Raw genomic sequence first — 18601 nt, forward strand, 5'->3', positions numbered from 1 at the left:
TCCATGTTGGGCAGTTGTTTTTTTCTCTTCCTGTACCATTGTATGTGGAACAATGTTTACTTGCACCACCACAGCGCAAATGGCTTTCCTCACTTTCACAAAATGCACTGCCATATCAGCAAAAACTCAGGAATGTATTGGCCGGTAATTGAACCCGGCCTCCCGCGTGGCAGGCTAGATTTCTACCACTGAACCACCAATGATCCACAGATGCTTAATTTTAGACTTAGTCGTTAATTTTAGTGTACAAAACAAAGCAGGAGAGTCAGGATGCCTTGCCTTGCCATCACCTCCACTGCTCCGTTACCAAGCCTGGCTAACTCAGTCGGTGGAGCATGAGTCTCTTAATCTCAGGGTCGTGGGTTCGCGCCCCACGTTGGCCGGATGTTTTTTTTTCTTTTTCTGTACCATTGTATGTGGAACACTGTATACTTGCACCACCACAGCGCAAATGGCTGTCCTCACTTTCACAAAATGCACTGCCATATCAGCAAAAACTCAGGACTACATTGGCAGGGAATCGAACCCTGGCCTCCCACATGGCAGGTGAGAATTCTACCACTGAACCACCAATGCTCTACAGATGTATAATTTTACACTTACTCATGTACTTTAGTGTATAAAACAAAGCAGGAGTGTCAGGATGCCTTACCTTGCCATCACCTCCAAGCCTACGTAAACAAGCCCGACTAGCACAGTCGCTAGAGCATAAGACTCTTAATCTTAGGGTCATGTATTTGAGCTCCTTTTTGGGCAGTTGTTTTTTTCTCTTCCTGTACCAATGTATGTGGAACAGTGTATACTTGCATCACCACAGCGCAAATGGCTGTCCTCACTTTCACAAAATGCACTGCCATATCAGCAAAAACTCAGGAATGTATTGGCCGGGAATTGAACCCGGCCTCCCACGTGGCAGGCTAGATTTCTACCACTGAACCACCAATGATCCACATATGCTTAATTTTAGACTTACTCATGTACTTTTGAGTACAAAATAAAGCAGGAGAGTCAGAATGCCTTGCCTTGCCATCACCTCAACTGCTCCGTTACCAAGCCTGGATATCTCAGTCGGTGGAGCATGAGACTCTTAATCTCAGGGTTGTGGGTTCGAGCCCCACATTGGCAGGATGTTTTTTTTCTTTTCCTGTACCATTGTATGTGGAACACTGTATACTTGCACCACCACAGCGCAAATGGCTGTCCTCACTTTCACAAAATGCACTGCCATATCAGCAAAAACTCAGGACTGCATTGGCCAGGAATCGAACACGGGACTCCCGCGTGGCAGGCGAGAATTATACCACTGAACCACCAATGCTCCACGGATGCCTAATTTTACACTTACTCGTGTACTTTAGTGTATAAACAAATCAGGAGTGTCAGGATGCCTTGCCTTGCCATCACCACAACTCCTTGGTTACCAAGCATTGCTAACTCAGTTGGTAAAGCATGAGACTCTTAATCTCAGGGTCGTGGGTTCGAGACCCACATTGGGCGGATGTTTTTTTTCTTTTCCTGTACCATTGTATGTGGAACACTGTCAACTTGCACCACCACAGCGCAAATGGCTGTCCTCACTTTCACAAAATGCACTGCCATATCAGCAAACACTTAAGACTGCATTGGCTGAGAATCGAACCCGGGCCTCCCGCGTGGCAGGCGAGAATTCTACGACTGAACCACCAATGCTCCACAGATACCTAATTTTACACTTATTCGTGTACTTTAGTGTATGAAACAAAACAGGAGTGTCAGGATGCCTTGCCTTGCCATCACCTCCATACATTCTCAACCAAGCCTGGCTAGCTCAGTCAGTAGAGCATGAGACTCTTAATCTCAGGGTCGTGGGTTAGAGCCCCACTTTGGGCGGATGTTTTTTCTTTTCCTGTACCATTGTATGTGGAACACTGTATACTTGCACCACCACAGCGCAAATGGCTGTCCTCACTTTCACAAAATACACTGCCATATCAGCAAAAACTCAGGACTGCATTGGCTGGGAATCGATTCCGGGCCTCACGCGTGGCAGGCGAGTATTCTACCACTGAACCACCAATGCTCCACAGATGCCTAATTTTACACTTACTCATGTACTTTAGTGTATAAAACAAAGCAGGAGTGTCAGGATGCCTTGCCTTGCCATCACATCCAAGCCTACGTAACCAAGCCCGACTAGCACAGTCGCTAGAGCATAAGACTATTAATCTTAGGGTCATGTATTTGAGCTCCATGTTGGGCAGTTGTTTTTTTCTCTTCCTGTACCATTGTATGTGGAACAGTGTATACTTGCATCACCACAGCGCAAATGGCTGTCCTCACTTTCACAAAATGCACTGCCCTATCAGCAAAAACTCAGGAATGTATTGACCGGGAATTGAACCCGGCCTCCCATGTGGCCGGCTAGATTTCTACCACTGAACCACCGATGATCCACAGATGCTTAATTTTAGACTTACTCATGTACTTTAGTGTACAAAACAAAGCAGGAGAGTCAGGATGCCTTGCCTTGCCATCACCACAACTCCTCGGTTACCAAGCATTGCTAACTCAGTCGGTAAAGCATGAGACTCTTAATCTCAGGGTCGTGGGTTCGAGCCCCACATTGGGCGGATGTTTTTTTTCTTTTCCTGTACCATTGTATGTGGAACACTGTCAACTTGCACCACCACAGCGCAAATGGCTGTCCTCACTTTCACAAAATGCACTGCCATATCAGCAAAAACTCAGGACTGCATTGGCCGGGAATCGAACCCGGGCCTCCCGCGTGGCAGGCGCAAATTCTACCACTGAACCACCAATGCTCCACAGATACTTAATTTTACACTTACTCGTGTACTTTAGTGTATGAAACAAAGCAGGAGTGTCAGGATGCCTTGCCTTGCCATCACCTCCATACATTCTCAACCAAGCCTGGCTAGCTCAGTCGGTAGAGCATGAGACTTTTAATCTCAGGGTCGTTGGTTCGATCCCCACGTTGGGCGGATGTTTTTTCTTTTCCTGTACCATTGTATGTGGAACACTGTATACTTGCACCACCACAGCGCAAATGGCTGTCCTCACTTTCACAAAATACACTGCCATATCAGCAAAAACTCAGGACTGCATTGGCCGGGAATCGATTCCGGGCCTCACGCGTGGCAGGCGAGAATTCTACCACTGAACCACCAATGCTCCACAGATGCCTAATTTTACACTTACTCATGTACTTTAGTGTATAAAACAAAGCAGGAGTGTCAGGATGCCTTGCCTTGCCATCACCTCCAAGCCTACGTAACCAAGCCCGACTAGCACAGTCGCTAGAGCATAAGACTATTAATCTTAGGGTCATGTATTTGAGCTCCATGTTGGGCAGTTGTTTTTTTCTCTTCCTGTACCATTGTATGTGGAACAGTGTATACTTGCATCACCACAGCGCAAATGGCTGTCCTCACTTTCACAAAATGCACTGCCCTATCAGCAAAAACTCAGGAATGTATTGACCGGGAATTGAACCCGGCCTCCCACGTGGCCGGCTAGATTTCTACCACTGAAACACCACTGATCCACAGATGCTTAATTTTAGACTTACTCATGTACTTTAGTGTACAAAACAAAGCAGGAAAGTCAGGATGCCTTGCCTTGCCATCACCACAACTCCTCGGTTACCAAGCATTGCTAACTCAGTCGGTAAAGCATGAGACTCTTAATCTCAGGGTCGTGGGTTCGAGCCCCACATTGGGCGGATGGTTTTTTTCTTTTCCTGTACCAGTGTATGTGGAACACTGTCAACTTGCACCACCACAGCGCAAATGGCTGTCCTCACTTTCACAAAATGCACTGCCATATCAGCAAAAACTCAGGACTGCATTGGCTGGGAATCGAACCCGGGCCTCCCGCGTGGCAGGCGAGAATTCTACCACTGAACCACCAATGCTCCAAAGATACTTACCTTTACACTTACTCGTGTACTTTAGTGTATGAAACAAAGCAGGAGTGTCAGGATGCCTTGCCTTGCCATCACTTCCATACATTCTCAACCAAGCCTGGCTAGCTCAGTCGGTAGAGCATGAGACTTTTAATCTCAGGGTCGTGGGTTCGAGCCACACGTTGGGCGGTTGTTTTTTCTTTTCCTGTACCATTGTATGTGGAACACTGTATACTTGCACCACCACAGCGCAAATGGCTGTCCTCACTTTCACAAAATACACTGCCATATCAGCAAAAACTCAGGACTGCATTGGCCGGGAATCGATTCCGGGCCTCACGCGTGGCAGGCGAGAATTCTACCACTGAACCACCAATGCTCCACAGATGCCTAATTTTACACTTACTCATGTACTTTAGTGTATAAAACAAAGCAGGAGTGTCAGGATGCCTTGCCTTGCCATCACCTCCAAGCCTACGTAACCAAGCCCGACTAGCACAGTCGCTAGAGCATAAGACTCTTAATCTTAGGGTCATATATTTGAGCTCCATGTTGGGCAGTTGTTTTTTTCTCTTCCTGTACCATTGTATGTGGAACAGTGTATACTTGCATCACCACAGCGCAAATGGCTGTTCTCACTTTCACAAAATGCACTGCCCTATCAGCAAAAACTCAGGAATGTATTGACCGGGAATTGAACCCGGCCTCCCACGTGGCCGGCTAGATTTCTACCACTGAACCACCAATGATCCACAGATGCTTAATTTTAGACTTACTCATGTACTTTAGTGTACAAAACAAAGCAGGAGAGTCAGGATGCCTTGCCTTGCCATCACCACAACTCCTCGGTTACCAAGCATTGCTAACTCAGTGGGTAAAGCATGAGACTCTTAATCTCAGGGTCGTGGGTTCGAGACCCACATTGGGCGGATGTTTTTTTTCTTTTCCTGTACCATTGTATGTGGAACACTGTCAACTTGCACCACCACAGCGCAAATGGCTGTCCTCACTTTCACAAAATGCACTGCCATATCAGCAAAAACTCAGGACTGCATTGGTCGGGAATCAAACCCGGGCCTCCCGCGTGGCAGGCTAGAATTCTACCACTGAACCACCAATGCTCCACAAATACTTAACTTTACACTTACTCGTGTACTTTAGTGTATGAAACAAAGCAGGAGTGTCAGGATGCCTTGCCTTGCCATCACCTCCATATATTCTCAACCAAGCCTGGCTAGCTCAGTCGGTAGAGCATGAGACTTTTAATCTCAGGGTCGTGGGTTTGAGCCCCACGCTGGGCAGATGTTTTTTCTTTTCCTGTACCATTGTATGTGGAACACTGTATACTTGCACCACCACAGCGCAAATGGCTGTCCTCACTTTCAGAAAATACACTGCCATATCAGCAAAAACTCAGAAATGTATTGACCAGGAATTGAACCCGGCCTCCCACGTGGCCGGCTAGATTTCTACCACTGAAACACCAATGATCCACAGATGCTTAATTTTAGACTTACTCATGTACTTTAGTGTACAAAACAAAGCAGGAAAGTCAGGATGCCTTGCCTTGTAATCACCACAACTCCTCAGTTACCAAGCATTGCTAACTCAGTCGGTAAAGCATGAGACTCTTAATCTCAGGGTCGTGGGTTCGAGCCCCACATTGTGCAGATGTTTTTTTTCTTTTCCTGTACCATTGTATGTGGAACACTGTCAACTTGCACCACCACAGCGCAAATGGCTGTCCTCACTTTCACAAAATGCACTGCCATATCAGCAAAATCTCAGGACTGCATTGGCCGAGAATCAAACCCGGGCCTCCCACGTGGCAGGCGAGAATTCTACCACTGAACCACCAATACTCCACAGATACTTAATTTTACACTTACTCGTGTACTTTAGTGTATGAAACAAATCAGGAGTGTCAGGATGCCTTGCCTTGCCATCACCTCCATACATTCTCAACCAAGCTTGGCTAGCTCAGTCGGTAGAGCATGAGACTTTTAATCTCAGGGTCGTGGGTTTGAGCCCCACGTTGGGCGGATGTTTTTTCTTTTCCTGTACCATTGTATGTGGAACACTGCATACTTGCACCACCACAGCGCAAATGGCTGTCCTCACTTTCACAAAATACACTGCCATATCAGCAAAAACTCAGGACTGCATTGGCCGGGAATTGATTCCGGGCCTCACGCGTGGCAGGCGAAAATTCTACCACTGAACCACCAATGCTCCACAGATGCCTAATTTTACACTTACTCATGTACTTTAGTGTATAAAACAAAGCAGGAGTGTCAGGATGCCTTGCCTTGCCATCACCTCCAAGCCTACGTAACCAAGCCCGACTAGCACAGTCGCTAGAGCATAAGACTATTAATCTTAGGGTCATGTATTTGAGCTCCATGTTGGGCAGTTGTTTTTTTCTCTTCCTGTACCATTGTATGTGGAACAGTGTATACTTGCATCACCACAGCGCAAATGGCTGTCCTCACTTTCACAAAATGCACTGCCCTATCAGCAAAAACTCAGGAATGTATTGACCGGGAATTGAACCCCGCCTCCCACGTGGCCGGCTAGATTTCTACCACTGAAACACCAATGATCCACAGATGCTTAATTTTAGACTTACTCATGTACTTTAGTGTACAAAACAAAGCAGGAAAGTCAGGATGCCTTGCCTTATAATCACCACAACTCATCGGTTACCAAGCATTGCTAACTCAGTCGGTGGAGCATGAGACTCTTAATCTCAGGGTCGTGGGTTCGAGCCCCACATTGGGCGGATGTTTTTTTTTCTTTTCCTGTACCATTGTATGTGGAACACTGTCAACTTGCACCACCACAGCGCAAATGGCTGTCCTTACTTTCACAAAATGCACTGCCATATCAGCAAAAACTCAGGACTGCATTGGCTGGGAATCTAACCTGGGCCTCCCGCATAGCAGGCGAGAATTCTACCACTGAACCACCAATGCTCCACAGATACTTAATTTTACACTTACTCGTGCACTTTAGTGTAGGAAACAAATCAGGAGTGTCAGGATGCCTTGCCTTGCCATCACCTCCATACATTCTCAACCAAGCCTGGCTAGCTCAGTCAGTAAAGCATGAGACTCTTAATCTCAGGGTCGTGGGTTAGAGCCCCACTTTGGGCGGATGTTTTTTCTTTTCCTGTACCATTGTATGTGGAACACTGTATACTTGCACCACCACAGCGCAAATGGCTGTCCTCACTTTCACAAAATACACTGCCATATCAGCAAAAACTCAGGACTGCATTGGCAGGGAATCGAACCCAGGCCTACCGCATGGCAGGCGAGAATTCTACCACTGAACCACCATTGCTCCACAGATACTTAATTTTACACTTACTCGTGTACTTTAGTGTATGAAACAAAGCAGGAGTGTCAGGATGCCTTACCTTGCCATCACCTCCATACATTCTCAACCAAGCCTGGCTAGCTCAGTCGGTAGAGCATGAGACTCTTTATCTCAGGGTCGTGGGTTCGAGCCCCACGTTGGGCGGATGCTTTTTCTTTTCCTGTACCATTGTATGTGGAACACTGTACACCACAACAGCGCAAATGGCTGTCCTCACTTTCACAAAATGCACTGCCATATCAGCAAAAACTCAGGACTGCATTGGCCGGGAATCGATTCCGGGCCTCACGCGTGGCAGGCGAGAATTCTACCACTGAACCACCAATGCTCCACAGATGCCTAATTTTACACTTACTCATGTACTTTAGTGTATAAAACAAAGCAGGAGTGTCAGGATGCCTTGCCTTGCCATCACCTCCAAGCCTACGTAACCAAGCCCGACTAGCACAGTCGCTAGAGCATAAGACTATTAATCTTAGGGTCATGTATTTGAGCTCCATGTTGGGCAGTTGTTTTTTTCTCTTCCTGTACCATTGTATGTGGAACAGTGTATACTTGCATCACCACAGCGCAAATGGCTGTCCTCACTTTCACAAAATGCACTGCCCTATCAGCAAAAACTCAGGAATGTATTGACCGGGAATTGAACCCGGCCTCCCACGTGGCCGGCTAGATTTCTACCACTGAACCACCAATGATCCACAGATGCTTAATTTTAGACTTACTCATGTACTTTAGTGTACAAAACAAAGCAGGAGAGTCAGGATGCCTTGCCTTGCCATCACCACAACTCCTCGGTTACCAAGCATTGCTAACTCAGTCGGTAAAGCATGAGACTCTTAATCTCAGGGTAGTGGGTTCGAGCCCCACATTGGGCGGATGTTTTTTTTCTTTTCCTGTACCATTGTATGTGGAACACTGTCAACTTGCACCACCACAGCGCAAATGGCTGTCCTCACTTTCACAAAATGCACTGCCATATCAGCAAAACCTCAGGACTGCATTGGCCGGGAATCGAACCCGGGCCTCCCGCGTGGCAGGCGAGAATTCTACCACTGAACCACCAATGCTCCACAGATACTTAACTTTACACTTACTCGTGTACTTTAGTGTATGAAACAAAGCAGGAGTGTCAGGATGCCTTGCCTTGCCATCACCTCCATACATTCTCAACCAAGCCTTGCTAGCTCAGTCGGTAGAGCATGAGACTTTTATTCTCATGGTCGTGGGTTCGATCCCCACGTTGGGCGGATGTTTTTTCTTTTCCTGTACCATTGTATGTGGAACACTGTATACATCAGGGCTGGCCAAACCGGTCCTCGAGATCTACCAACAGTACATGTTTTCCAGGCCTCCTGGAGATCTGTAGAATTGTCAGTTAGGAATGAATGCAGCACATCCTAATTAGTAATGACTGCACCTGTGCACCAGCTAGTTGGTCTGGAAAATGTGAACTGTTGGTAGATCTCGAGGACTGGTTTGGCCAGCCCTGGTATACATGCACCACCACAGCGCAAATGGCTGTCCTCACTTTCACAAAATACACTGCCATATCAGCAAAAACTCAGGACTGCATTGGCTGGGAATCAATTCCGGGCCTCACGCGTGGCAGGCGAGAATTCTACCACTGAACCACCAATGCTCCACAGATGCCTAATTTTACACTTACTCATGTACTTTAGTGTATAAAACAAAGCAGGAGTGTCAGGATGCCTTGCCATCACATCCAAGCCTACGTAACCAAGCCCGACTAGCACAGTCGCTAGAGCATAAGACTATTAATCTTAGGGTCATGTATTTGAGCTCCATGTTGGGCAGTTGTTTTTTTCTCTTCCTGTACCATTGTATGTGGAACAGTGTATACTTGCATCACCACAGCGCAAATGGCTGTCCTCACATTCACAAAATGCACTGCCCTATCAGCAAAAACTCAGGAATGTATTGACCGGGAATTGAACCCGGCCTCCCACGTGGCCGGCTAGATTTCTACCACTGAACCACCAATGATCCACAGATGCTTAATTTTAGACTTACTCGTGTACTTTAGTGTACAAAACAAAGCAGGAGAGTCAGGATGCCTTGCCTTGCCATCACCACAACTCCTCGGTTACCAAGCATTGCTAACTCAGTCGGTAAAGCATGAGACTCTTAATCTCAGGGTCGTGGGTTCGAGCCCCACATTGGGCGGATGTTTTTTTTCTTTTCCTGTACCATTGTATGTGGAACACTGTCAACTTGCACCACCACAGCGCAAATGGCTGTCCTCACTTTCACAAAATGCACTGCCATATCAGCAAAAACTCAGGACTGCATTGGCCGGGAATCGAACCCAGGCCTCCCGCGTGGCAGGCGAGAATTCTACCACTGAACCACCAATGCTCCACAGATACTTAATTTTACACTTACTCGTGTACTTTAGTGTATGAAACAAAGCAGGAGTGTCAGGATGCCTTGCCATCACCTCCATACATTCTCAACCAAGCCTGGCTAGCTCAGTCGGTAGAGCATGAGACTCTTAATCTCAGGGTCGTGGGTTCGAGCCCCACATTGGGCGAATGTTTTTTCTTTTCCTGTACCATTGTATGTGGAACACTGTATACTTGCACCACCACAGCGCAAATGGCTGTCCTCACTTTCACAAAATACACTGCCATATCAGCAAAAACTCAGGACTGCATTGGCCGGGAATCGATTCCGGGCCTCACGCGTGGCAGGCGAGAATTCTACCACTGAACCACCAATGCTCCACAGATGCCTAATTTTACACTTACTCATGTACTTTAGTGTATAAAACAAAGCAGAAGTGTCAGGATGCCTTGCCTTGCCATTACCTCCATGCCTACGTAACCAAGCCCGACTAGCACAGTCGCTAGTGCATAAGACTCTTAATCTTAGGGTCATGTATTTGAGCTCCATGTTGGGCAGTTGTTTTTTTCTCTTCCTGTACCATTGTATGTGGAACAATGTTTACTTGCACCACCACAGCGCAAATGGCTTTCCTCACTTTCACAAAATGCACTGCCATATCAGCAAAAACTCAGGACTGCATTGGCCAGGAATCGAACACATGACTGCCGCGTGGCAGGCGAGAATTATACCACTGAACCACCAATGCTCCACGGCTGCCTAATTTTACACTTACTCGTGATCTTTAGTGTATAAAACAAAGCAGGAGTGTCAGGATGCCTTCCCTTCACCTCCATGCCTACATAACCAAGCCTGACTAGCACAGTCGCTAGAGCATAAGACTCTTAATCTTAGGGTCATGTATTTGAGCTCCATGTTGAACAGTTGTTTTTTTTCTCTTTCTGTACCATTCCATTGTATGTGGAACAGTGTATACTTGCATCACCACAGCGCAAATGGCTGTCCTCACTTTCACAAAATGCACTGCCATATCAGCAAAAACTCAGGAATGTATTGGCCGGTAATTGAACCCGGCCTCCCGCGTGGCAGGCTAGATTTCTACCACTGAACCACCAATGATCCACAGATGCTTAATTTTAGACTTACTCGTATATTTTAGTGTACAAAACAAAGCAGGAGAGTCAGGATGCCTTGCCTTGCCTTGCCATCACCTCCACTGCTCCGTTACCAAGCCTGGCTAACTCAGTCGGTGGAGCATGAGTCTCTTAATCTCAGGGTCGTGGGTTCGAGCCCCACGTTGGCCGGATGTTTTTTTTTCTTTTCCTGTACCATTGTATGTGGAACACTGTATACTTGCACCACCACAGCGCAAATAGCTGTCCTCACTTTCACAAAATGCACTGCCATATCAGCAAAAACTCAGGACTACATTGGCAGGGAATCGAACCCAGGCCTCCCACATGGCAGGTGAGAATTCTACCACTGAACCACCAATGCTCCACGGATACATAATTTTACACTTACTCATGTACTTTAGTGTATAAAACAAAGCAGGAGTGTCAGGATGCCTTACCTTGCCATCACCTCCAAGCCTACGTAACCAAGCCCGACTAGCACAGTCGCTAGAGCATAAGACTCTTAATCTTAGGGTCATGTATTTGAGCTCCATTTTGGGCAGTTGTTTTTTTCTCTTCCTGTACCATTGTATGTGGAACAGTGTACACTTGCATCACCATAGCGCAAATGGCTGTCCTCACTTTCACAAAATGCACTGCCATATCAGCAAAAACTCAGGAATGTATTGGCCGGGAATTGAACATGGCATCCCACGTGGCAGGCTAGATTTCTACCACTGAACCACCAGTGATCCACAGATGCCTAATTTTAGACTTACTCGTGTATTTTAGTGTACAAAACAAAGCAGGAGAGTCAGGATGCCTTACCTTGCCATCACCTCAACTGCTCCGTTACCAAGCCTGGCTAACTCAGTCGGTGGAGCATGAGACTGTTAATCTCAGGGTCGTGGGTTCGAGCCCCACATTGGGCGGATGTTTTTTTTCTTTTCCTGTATCATTGTATGTGGAACACTGTATACTTGCACCACCACAGCGCAAATGGCTGTCCTCACTTTCACAAAATGCACTGCCATATCAGCAAAATCTCAGGACTGCAATTGCTGGGAATCGAACCCGGGCCTCCCACATGGCAGGCGAGAATTCTACCACTGAACCACCAATGCTCCACGGATGCCTAATTGTTCACTTACTCATGTACTTTAGTGTATAAAACAAAGCAGGAGTGTCAGGATGCCTTACCTTGCCATCACCTCCAAGCCTACGTAACCAAGCCCGACTAGCACAGTCGCTAGAGCATAAGACTCTTAATCTTAGGGTCATGTATTTGAGCTCCATGTTGGGCAGTTGTTTTTTTCTCTTCCTGTACTATTGTATGCGGAACAGTGTATACTTGAATCACCACAGCGCAAATGGCTGTCCTCACTTTCATAAAATGCACTGCCATATCAGCAAAAACTCAGGAATGTATTGGCCGGGAATTGAACCCGGCCTCCCACGTGGCAGGCTAGATTTCTACCACTGGACCACCAATGATCCACAGATACTTAATTTTAGACTTACTCGTGTACTTTAGTGTACAAAACAAAGCAGGAGAGTCAGGATGCCTTGCCTTGCCATCACCTCAACTGCTCTGTTACCAAGCCTGGCTAACTCAGTCGGTAGAGCATGAGACTCTTAATCTCAGGGTCGTGGGTTCGAGCCCCACGTTGGGCGGATGTTTTTTTTCTTATCCTATACCATTGTATGTGGAACACTGTATACTTGCACCACAGCGCAAATGGCTGTCCTCACTTTCACAAAATGCACTGCCATATCAGCAAAAACTCAGGACCGCATTGGCCGGGAATCGAACCCAGGCCTCCCACGTGGCAGGCGAGAATTCTACCACTTGAACCACCAATGCTCCACAAATGCCTAATTTTACACTTACTCATGTACTTTAGTGTATAAAACAAATCAGAAGTGTCAGGATGCCTACCTTGCCATCACCTCCAAGCCTACGTAACCAAGCCCGACTAGCACAGTCGCTAGAGCATAAGTCTCTTAATCTTAGGGTCATGTATTTGAGCTCCATGTTGGGCAGTTGTTTTTTTCTCTTCCTGTACCATTGTATGCGGAACAGTGTATACTTGCATCACCACAGTGCAAATGGCTGTCCTCACTTTCACAAAATGCACTGCCATATCAGCAAAAACTCAGGAATGTATTGGCCGGGAATTGAACCCGGCCTCCCACGTGGTAGGCTAGGTTTCTACCACTGAACCACCAATGATCCACAGATGCTTAATTTTAGACTTACTCATGTACTTTTGGGTACAAAACAAAGCAGGAGAGTCAGAATGCTTTGCCTTGCCATCACCTCAACTGCTCCGTTACCAAGCCTGGCTAACTCAGTCGGTGGAGCATGAGACTCTTAATCTCAGTGTTGTGGGTTCGAGCCCCACATTGGCAGGATGTTTTTTTTCTTTTCCTGTACCATTGTATGTGGAACACTGTATACTTGCACCACCACAGCGCAAATGGCTGTTCTCACTTTCACAAAATGCACTGCCATATCAGCAAAAACTCAGGACTGCATTGGCAGGGAATCGAACCTGGGCCTCCCACGTGGCAGGCGAGAATTCTACCACTGAACCACCAATGCTCCACAGATGCCTAATTTTACACTTACTCATGTACTTTAGTGTATAAAACAAAGCAGAAGTGTCGGGATGCCTACCTTGCCATCACCTCCAAGCCTACGTAACCAAGCCCGACTAGCACAGTCGCTAGAGCATAAGTCTCTTAATCTTAGGGTCATGTATTTGAGCTCCATGTTGGGCAGTTGTTTTTTTCTCTTCCTGTACCATTGTATGCGGAACAGTGTATACTTGCATCACCACAGTGCAAATGGCTGTCCTCACTTTCACAAAATGCACTGCCATATCAGCAGAAACTCAGGACTGCATTGGCCGGGAATCGATTCCGGGCCTCCCGCGTGACAGGCGAGAATTCTACCACTGAACGACCAATGCTCCACAGATGCCTGATTTTACACTTACTCATGTATTTTAGTGTGTAAAACAAAGCAGGAATGTCAGGATGCCTTGCCATCACCTCCAAGCCTACGTAACTAAGCCCGACTAGCACAGTCGCTAGAGCATAAGACTCTTAATCTTAGGGTCATGTATTTGAGCTCCATGTTGGGCAGTTGTTTTTTTCTCTTCCTGTACGATTGTATGTGGAACAATGTCTACTTGCACCACCACAGCGCAAATGGCTTTCCTCACTTTCACAAAATGCACTGCCATATCAGCAAAAACTCAGGACTGCATTGGCTGGGAATCGAACCCAGGCCTCCCACATGGCAGGCGAGAATTCTACCACCGAACCACCAATGCTCCACATATGCATAATTTTACACTTACTCATGTACTTTAGTGTATAAAACAAAGCAGGAGTGTCAGGATGCCTTCCCTTGCCATCACCTCCAAGCATACGTAACCAAGCCCGACTAGCACAGTCGCTAGAGCATAAAACTCTTAATCTTAGGGTCATGTGTTTGAGCTCTATTTTGGGCAGTTGTTTTTTTCTCTTCCTGTACCAATGTATGTGGAACACTGTATACTTGCAGCACCACAGCGCAAATGGCTGTCCTCACTTTCACAAAATGCACTGCCATATCAGCAAAAACTCAGGAATGTATTGGCCGGGAATTGAACCCGGCCTCCCACGTGGCCGGCTAGATTTCTACCACTGAACCACCAATGATCCACAGATGCTTAATTTTAGATTTACTCATGTACTTTTGTGTACAAAACAAAGCAGGAGAGTCAGAATGCCTTGCCTTGCCATCACCTCAACTGCTCCATTACCAAGCCTGGCTAACTCAGTCGGTGGAGCATGAGACTCTTAATCTCAGGGTTGTGGGTTCGAGCCCAACATTGGCAGGATGTTTTTTTTCTTTTCCTGTACCATTGTATGTGGAACACTGTATACTTGCACCACCACAGCGCAAATGGCTGTCCTCACTTTCACAAAATGCACTGCCATATCAGCAAAAACTCAGGACTGCATTGGCCAGGAATCGAACCCAGGCCTTCCACATGGCAGGCGAGAAATCTACCACTGAACCACCAACGCTCCATTGATGCATAATTTTACACTTACTCATGTACTTTAGTGTATAAAACAAAGCAGGAGTGTCAGGATGCCTTACCTTGCCATCACCTCCAAGCCTACGTAACCAAGCCCGACTAGCAAAGTCGCTAGAACATAAGACTCTTAATCTTAGGGTCATGTATTTGAGCTCCATGTTGGGCAGTTGTTTTTTTCTCTTACTGTACCATTGTATGTGGAACAATGTTTACTTGCACCACCACAGCGCAAATGGCTTTCCTCACTTTCACAAAATGCACTGCCATATCAGCAAAAACTCAGGACTGCATTGGCCAGGAATCGAACACGGGACTCCCGCGTGGCAGGCGAGAATTATACCACTGAACCACCAATGCTCCACGGATGCCTAATTTTACACTTACTCGTGTACTTTAGTGTATAAAACAAAGCAGGAGTGTCAGGATGCCTTGCCTTCACCTCCAGGCCTACATAACCAAGCCTGACTAGCACAGTCGCTAGAGCATAAGACTCTTAATCTTAGGGTCATGTATTTGAGCTCCAAGTTTAACAGTTGTTTTTTTTCTCTTTCTGTACCATTCCATTGTATGTGGAACAGTGTATACTTGCATCACCACAGCGCAAATGGCTGTCCTCACTTTCACAAAATGCACTGCCATATCAGCAAAAACTCAGGAATGTATTGGCCGGTAATTGAACCCGGCCTCCCGCGTGATAGATTTCTAGATTTCTAGAAATTTCTAGATTTCTACCACTGAACCACCAATGATCCACAGATGCTTAATTTTAGACTTAGTCGTTAATTTTAGTGTACAAAACAAAGCAGGAGTGTCAGGATGCCTTGCCTTGCCATCACCTCCACTGCTCCGTTACCAAGCCTGGCTAACTCAGTCGGTTGGAGCATGAGTCTCTTAATCTCAGGGTCGTGGGTTCGAGCCACACGTTGGCCGGATGTTTTTTTTTCTTTTTCTGTACCATTGTATGTGGAACACTGTATACTTGCACCACCACAGCGCAAATGGCTGTCCTCACTTTCACAAAATGCACTGCCATATCAGCAAAAACTCAGGACTACATTGACAGGGAATCGAACCCAGGCCTCCCACATGGCAGGCGAGAATTCTACCACTGAACCACCAATGCTCTACAGATGCATAATTTTACACTTACTCATGTACTTTAGTGTATAAAACAAAGCAGGAGTGTCAGGATGCCTTACCTTGCCATCACCTCCAAGCCTACGTAACCAATCCCGACTAGCACAGTCGCTAGAGCATAAGACTCTTAATCTTAGGGTCATGTATTTGAGCTCCATTTTGGGCAGTTGTTTTTTTCTCTTCCTGTACCAATGTATGTGGAACAGTGTATACTTGCATCACCACAGCGCAAATGGCTGTCCTCACTTTCACAAAATGCACTGCCATATCAGCAAAAACTCAGGAATGTATTGGCCGGGAATTGAACCCGGCCTCCCACGTGGCAGGCTAGATTTCTACCACTGAACCACCAATGATCCACAGATGCTTAATTTTAGACTTACTCATGTACTTTTGAGTACAAAACAAAGCAGGAGAGTCAGAATGCCTTGCCTTGCCATCACCTCAACTGCTCCGTTACCAAGCCTGGCTAACTCAGTCGGTGGAGCATGAGACTCTTAATCTCAGGGTTGTGGGTTCGAGCCCCACATTGGAAGGATGTTTTTTTTTTCTTTTCCTGTACCATTGTATGTGGAACACTGTATACTTGCACCACCACAGCGCAAATGGCTGTCCTCACTTTCACAAAATGCACTGCCATATCAGCAAAAACTCAAGACTGCATTGGCCGGGAATCGAACCCGGGCCTCCCACATGGCACGCGAGAATTCTACCACTGAATCACCAACGCTCCACTGATGCATAATTTTACACTTACTCATGTACTTTAGTGTATAAAACAAAGCAGGAGTGTCAGGACGCCTTACCTTGCCATCACCTCCAAGCCTACGTAACCAAGCCCGACTAGCACAGTCGCTAGAACATAAGACTCTTAATCTTTTGGTCATGTATTTGAGCTCCATGTTGGGCAGTTGTTTTTTTCTCTTCCTGTACCATTGTATGTGGAACAATGTTTACTTGCACCACCACAGCGCAAATGGCTTTCCTCACTTTCACAAAATGCACTGCCATATCAGCAAAAACTCAAGACTGCATTGGCCGGGAATCGAACCCGGGCCTCCCAAATGGCAGGCGAGAATTCTACCACTGAACCACCAATGCTCCACTGATGCATAATTTTACACTTACTCATGTACTTTAGTGTATAAAACAAAGCAGGAGTGTCAGGATGCCTTACCTTGCCATCACCTCCAAGCCTACGTAACCAAGCCCGACTAGCACAGTCGCTAGAACATAAGACTCTTAATCTTAGGGTCATGTATTTGAGCTCCATGTTGGGCAGTTGTTTTTTTTCTCTTCCTGTACCATTGTATGTGGAACAATGTTTACTTGCACCACCACAGCGCAAATGGCTTTCCTCACTTTCACATAATGCACTGCCATATCAGCAAAAACTCAGGACTGCATTGGCCAGGAATCGAACACGGGACTCCCGCGTGGCAGGCGAGTATTATACCACTGAACCACCAATGCTCCACGGATGCCTAATTTTACACTTACTCGTGTACTTTAGTGTATAAAACAAAGCAGGAGTGTCAGGAGGCCTTGCCTTCACCTCCATGCCTACAAAACCAAGCCTGACTAGCACAGTCGCTAGAGCATAAGACTCTTAATCTTAGGGTCATGTATTTGAGCTCCAAGTTTAACAGTTGTTTTTTTTCTCTTTCTGTACCATTCCATTGTATGTGGAACAGTGTATACTTGCATCACCACAGCGCAAATGGCTGTCCTCACTTTCACAAAATGCACTGCCATATCAGCAAAAACTCAGGAATGTATTGGCCGGTAATTGAACCCGGCCTCCCGCGTGGCAGGCTAGATTTCTACCACTGAACCACCAATGATCCACAGATGCTTAATTTTAGACTTAGTCGTTAATTTTAGTGTACAAAACAAAGCAGGAGAGTCAGGATGCCTTGCCTTGCCATCACCTCCACTGCTCCGTTACCAAGCCTGGCTAACTCAGTCGGTGGAGCATGAGTCTATTAATCTCAGGGTCGTGGGTTCGAGCCTCACGTTGGCCGGATGTTTTTTTTTCTTTTTCTGTACCATTGTATGTGGAACACTGTATACTTGCACCACCACAGCGCAAATGGCTGTCCTCACTTTCACAAAATGCACTGTCATATCAGCAAAAACTCAGGATTACATTGGCATTGAATCGAACCCAGGCCTCCCACATGGCAAGCTAGAATTCTACCACTGAACCACCAATGCTCTACAGATGCATAATTTTACACTTACTCATGTACTTTAGTGTATAAAACAAAGCAGGAGTGTCAGGATGCCTTACCTTGCCATCACCTCCAAGCCTACGTAACCAAGCCCGACTAGCACAGTCGCTAGAGCATGAGACTCTTAATCTTAGGGTCATGTATTTGAGCTCCAAGTTTAACAGTTGTTTTTTTTCTCTTTCTGTACCATTCCATTGTATGTGGAACAGTGTATACTTGCATCACCACAGCGCAAATGGCTGTCCTCACTTTCACAAAATGCACTGCCATATCAGCAAAAACTCAGGAATGTATTGGCCGGGAATTAAACCCGGCCTCCCACGTGGCAGGCTAGACTTCTACCACTGAACCACCAATGATCCACAG

At 46.4% G+C, this 18601-nt stretch overlaps 19 non-coding genes across 19 annotated transcripts; 8 read left to right on the top strand and 11 right to left on the bottom strand.

Moving 5' to 3' along the window:
- Positions 1–505: 505 nt before the first annotated feature.
- TRNAG-GCC (transfer RNA glycine (anticodon GCC)) lies at positions 506–576 on the bottom strand. Its single transcript has one exon. It is a non-coding gene; the product is annotated as a tRNA-Gly (tRNA).
- Positions 577–2730: 2154 nt separating this feature from the next.
- TRNAG-GCC (transfer RNA glycine (anticodon GCC)) lies at positions 2731–2801 on the bottom strand. The gene has a single exon. It is a non-coding gene; the product is annotated as a tRNA-Gly (tRNA).
- A 107-nt stretch (positions 2802–2908) lies between these two features.
- Positions 2909–2981, top strand: TRNAK-UUU (transfer RNA lysine (anticodon UUU)). Its single transcript has one exon. It is a non-coding gene; the product is annotated as a tRNA-Lys (tRNA).
- Positions 2982–3842: 861 nt separating this feature from the next.
- TRNAG-GCC (transfer RNA glycine (anticodon GCC)) lies at positions 3843–3913 on the bottom strand. Its single transcript has one exon. It is a non-coding gene; the product is annotated as a tRNA-Gly (tRNA).
- Positions 3914–4020: 107 nt separating this feature from the next.
- On the top strand, positions 4021–4093 carry TRNAK-UUU (transfer RNA lysine (anticodon UUU)). Its single transcript has one exon. It is a non-coding gene; the product is annotated as a tRNA-Lys (tRNA).
- Positions 4094–5132: 1039 nt separating this feature from the next.
- Positions 5133–5205, top strand: TRNAK-UUU (transfer RNA lysine (anticodon UUU)). The gene has a single exon. It is a non-coding gene; the product is annotated as a tRNA-Lys (tRNA).
- A 668-nt stretch (positions 5206–5873) lies between these two features.
- TRNAK-UUU (transfer RNA lysine (anticodon UUU)) lies at positions 5874–5946 on the top strand. The gene has a single exon. It is a non-coding gene; the product is annotated as a tRNA-Lys (tRNA).
- An 862-nt stretch (positions 5947–6808) lies between these two features.
- Positions 6809–6879, bottom strand: TRNAS-GCU (transfer RNA serine (anticodon GCU)). Its single transcript has one exon. It is a non-coding gene; the product is annotated as a tRNA-Ser (tRNA).
- Positions 6880–7356: 477 nt separating this feature from the next.
- Positions 7357–7429, top strand: TRNAK-CUU (transfer RNA lysine (anticodon CUU)). The gene has a single exon. It is a non-coding gene; the product is annotated as a tRNA-Lys (tRNA).
- Positions 7430–8284: 855 nt separating this feature from the next.
- Positions 8285–8355, bottom strand: TRNAG-GCC (transfer RNA glycine (anticodon GCC)). The gene has a single exon. It is a non-coding gene; the product is annotated as a tRNA-Gly (tRNA).
- Positions 8356–8462: 107 nt separating this feature from the next.
- TRNAK-UUU (transfer RNA lysine (anticodon UUU)) lies at positions 8463–8535 on the top strand. Its single transcript has one exon. It is a non-coding gene; the product is annotated as a tRNA-Lys (tRNA).
- A 1058-nt stretch (positions 8536–9593) lies between these two features.
- Positions 9594–9664, bottom strand: TRNAG-GCC (transfer RNA glycine (anticodon GCC)). Its single transcript has one exon. It is a non-coding gene; the product is annotated as a tRNA-Gly (tRNA).
- Positions 9665–9766: 102 nt separating this feature from the next.
- Positions 9767–9839, top strand: TRNAK-CUU (transfer RNA lysine (anticodon CUU)). The gene has a single exon. It is a non-coding gene; the product is annotated as a tRNA-Lys (tRNA).
- Positions 9840–12368: 2529 nt separating this feature from the next.
- On the top strand, positions 12369–12441 carry TRNAK-CUU (transfer RNA lysine (anticodon CUU)). The gene has a single exon. It is a non-coding gene; the product is annotated as a tRNA-Lys (tRNA).
- Positions 12442–12559: 118 nt separating this feature from the next.
- On the bottom strand, positions 12560–12631 carry TRNAG-GCC (transfer RNA glycine (anticodon GCC)). The gene has a single exon. It is a non-coding gene; the product is annotated as a tRNA-Gly (tRNA).
- Positions 12632–13671: 1040 nt separating this feature from the next.
- On the bottom strand, positions 13672–13742 carry TRNAD-GUC (transfer RNA aspartic acid (anticodon GUC)). The gene has a single exon. It is a non-coding gene; the product is annotated as a tRNA-Asp (tRNA).
- Positions 13743–14037: 295 nt separating this feature from the next.
- TRNAG-GCC (transfer RNA glycine (anticodon GCC)) lies at positions 14038–14108 on the bottom strand. The gene has a single exon. It is a non-coding gene; the product is annotated as a tRNA-Gly (tRNA).
- A 2552-nt stretch (positions 14109–16660) lies between these two features.
- Positions 16661–16731, bottom strand: TRNAG-GCC (transfer RNA glycine (anticodon GCC)). The gene has a single exon. It is a non-coding gene; the product is annotated as a tRNA-Gly (tRNA).
- A 300-nt stretch (positions 16732–17031) lies between these two features.
- On the bottom strand, positions 17032–17102 carry TRNAG-GCC (transfer RNA glycine (anticodon GCC)). Its single transcript has one exon. It is a non-coding gene; the product is annotated as a tRNA-Gly (tRNA).
- Positions 17103–18601: the final 1499 nt, after the last annotated feature.

Source organism: Pseudophryne corroboree, chromosome 3, assembly GCF_028390025.1.
Source record: "Pseudophryne corroboree isolate aPseCor3 chromosome 3, aPseCor3.hap2, whole genome shotgun sequence".
Taxonomy (NCBI): Eukaryota; Metazoa; Chordata; class Amphibia; order Anura; family Myobatrachidae; genus Pseudophryne; species Pseudophryne corroboree.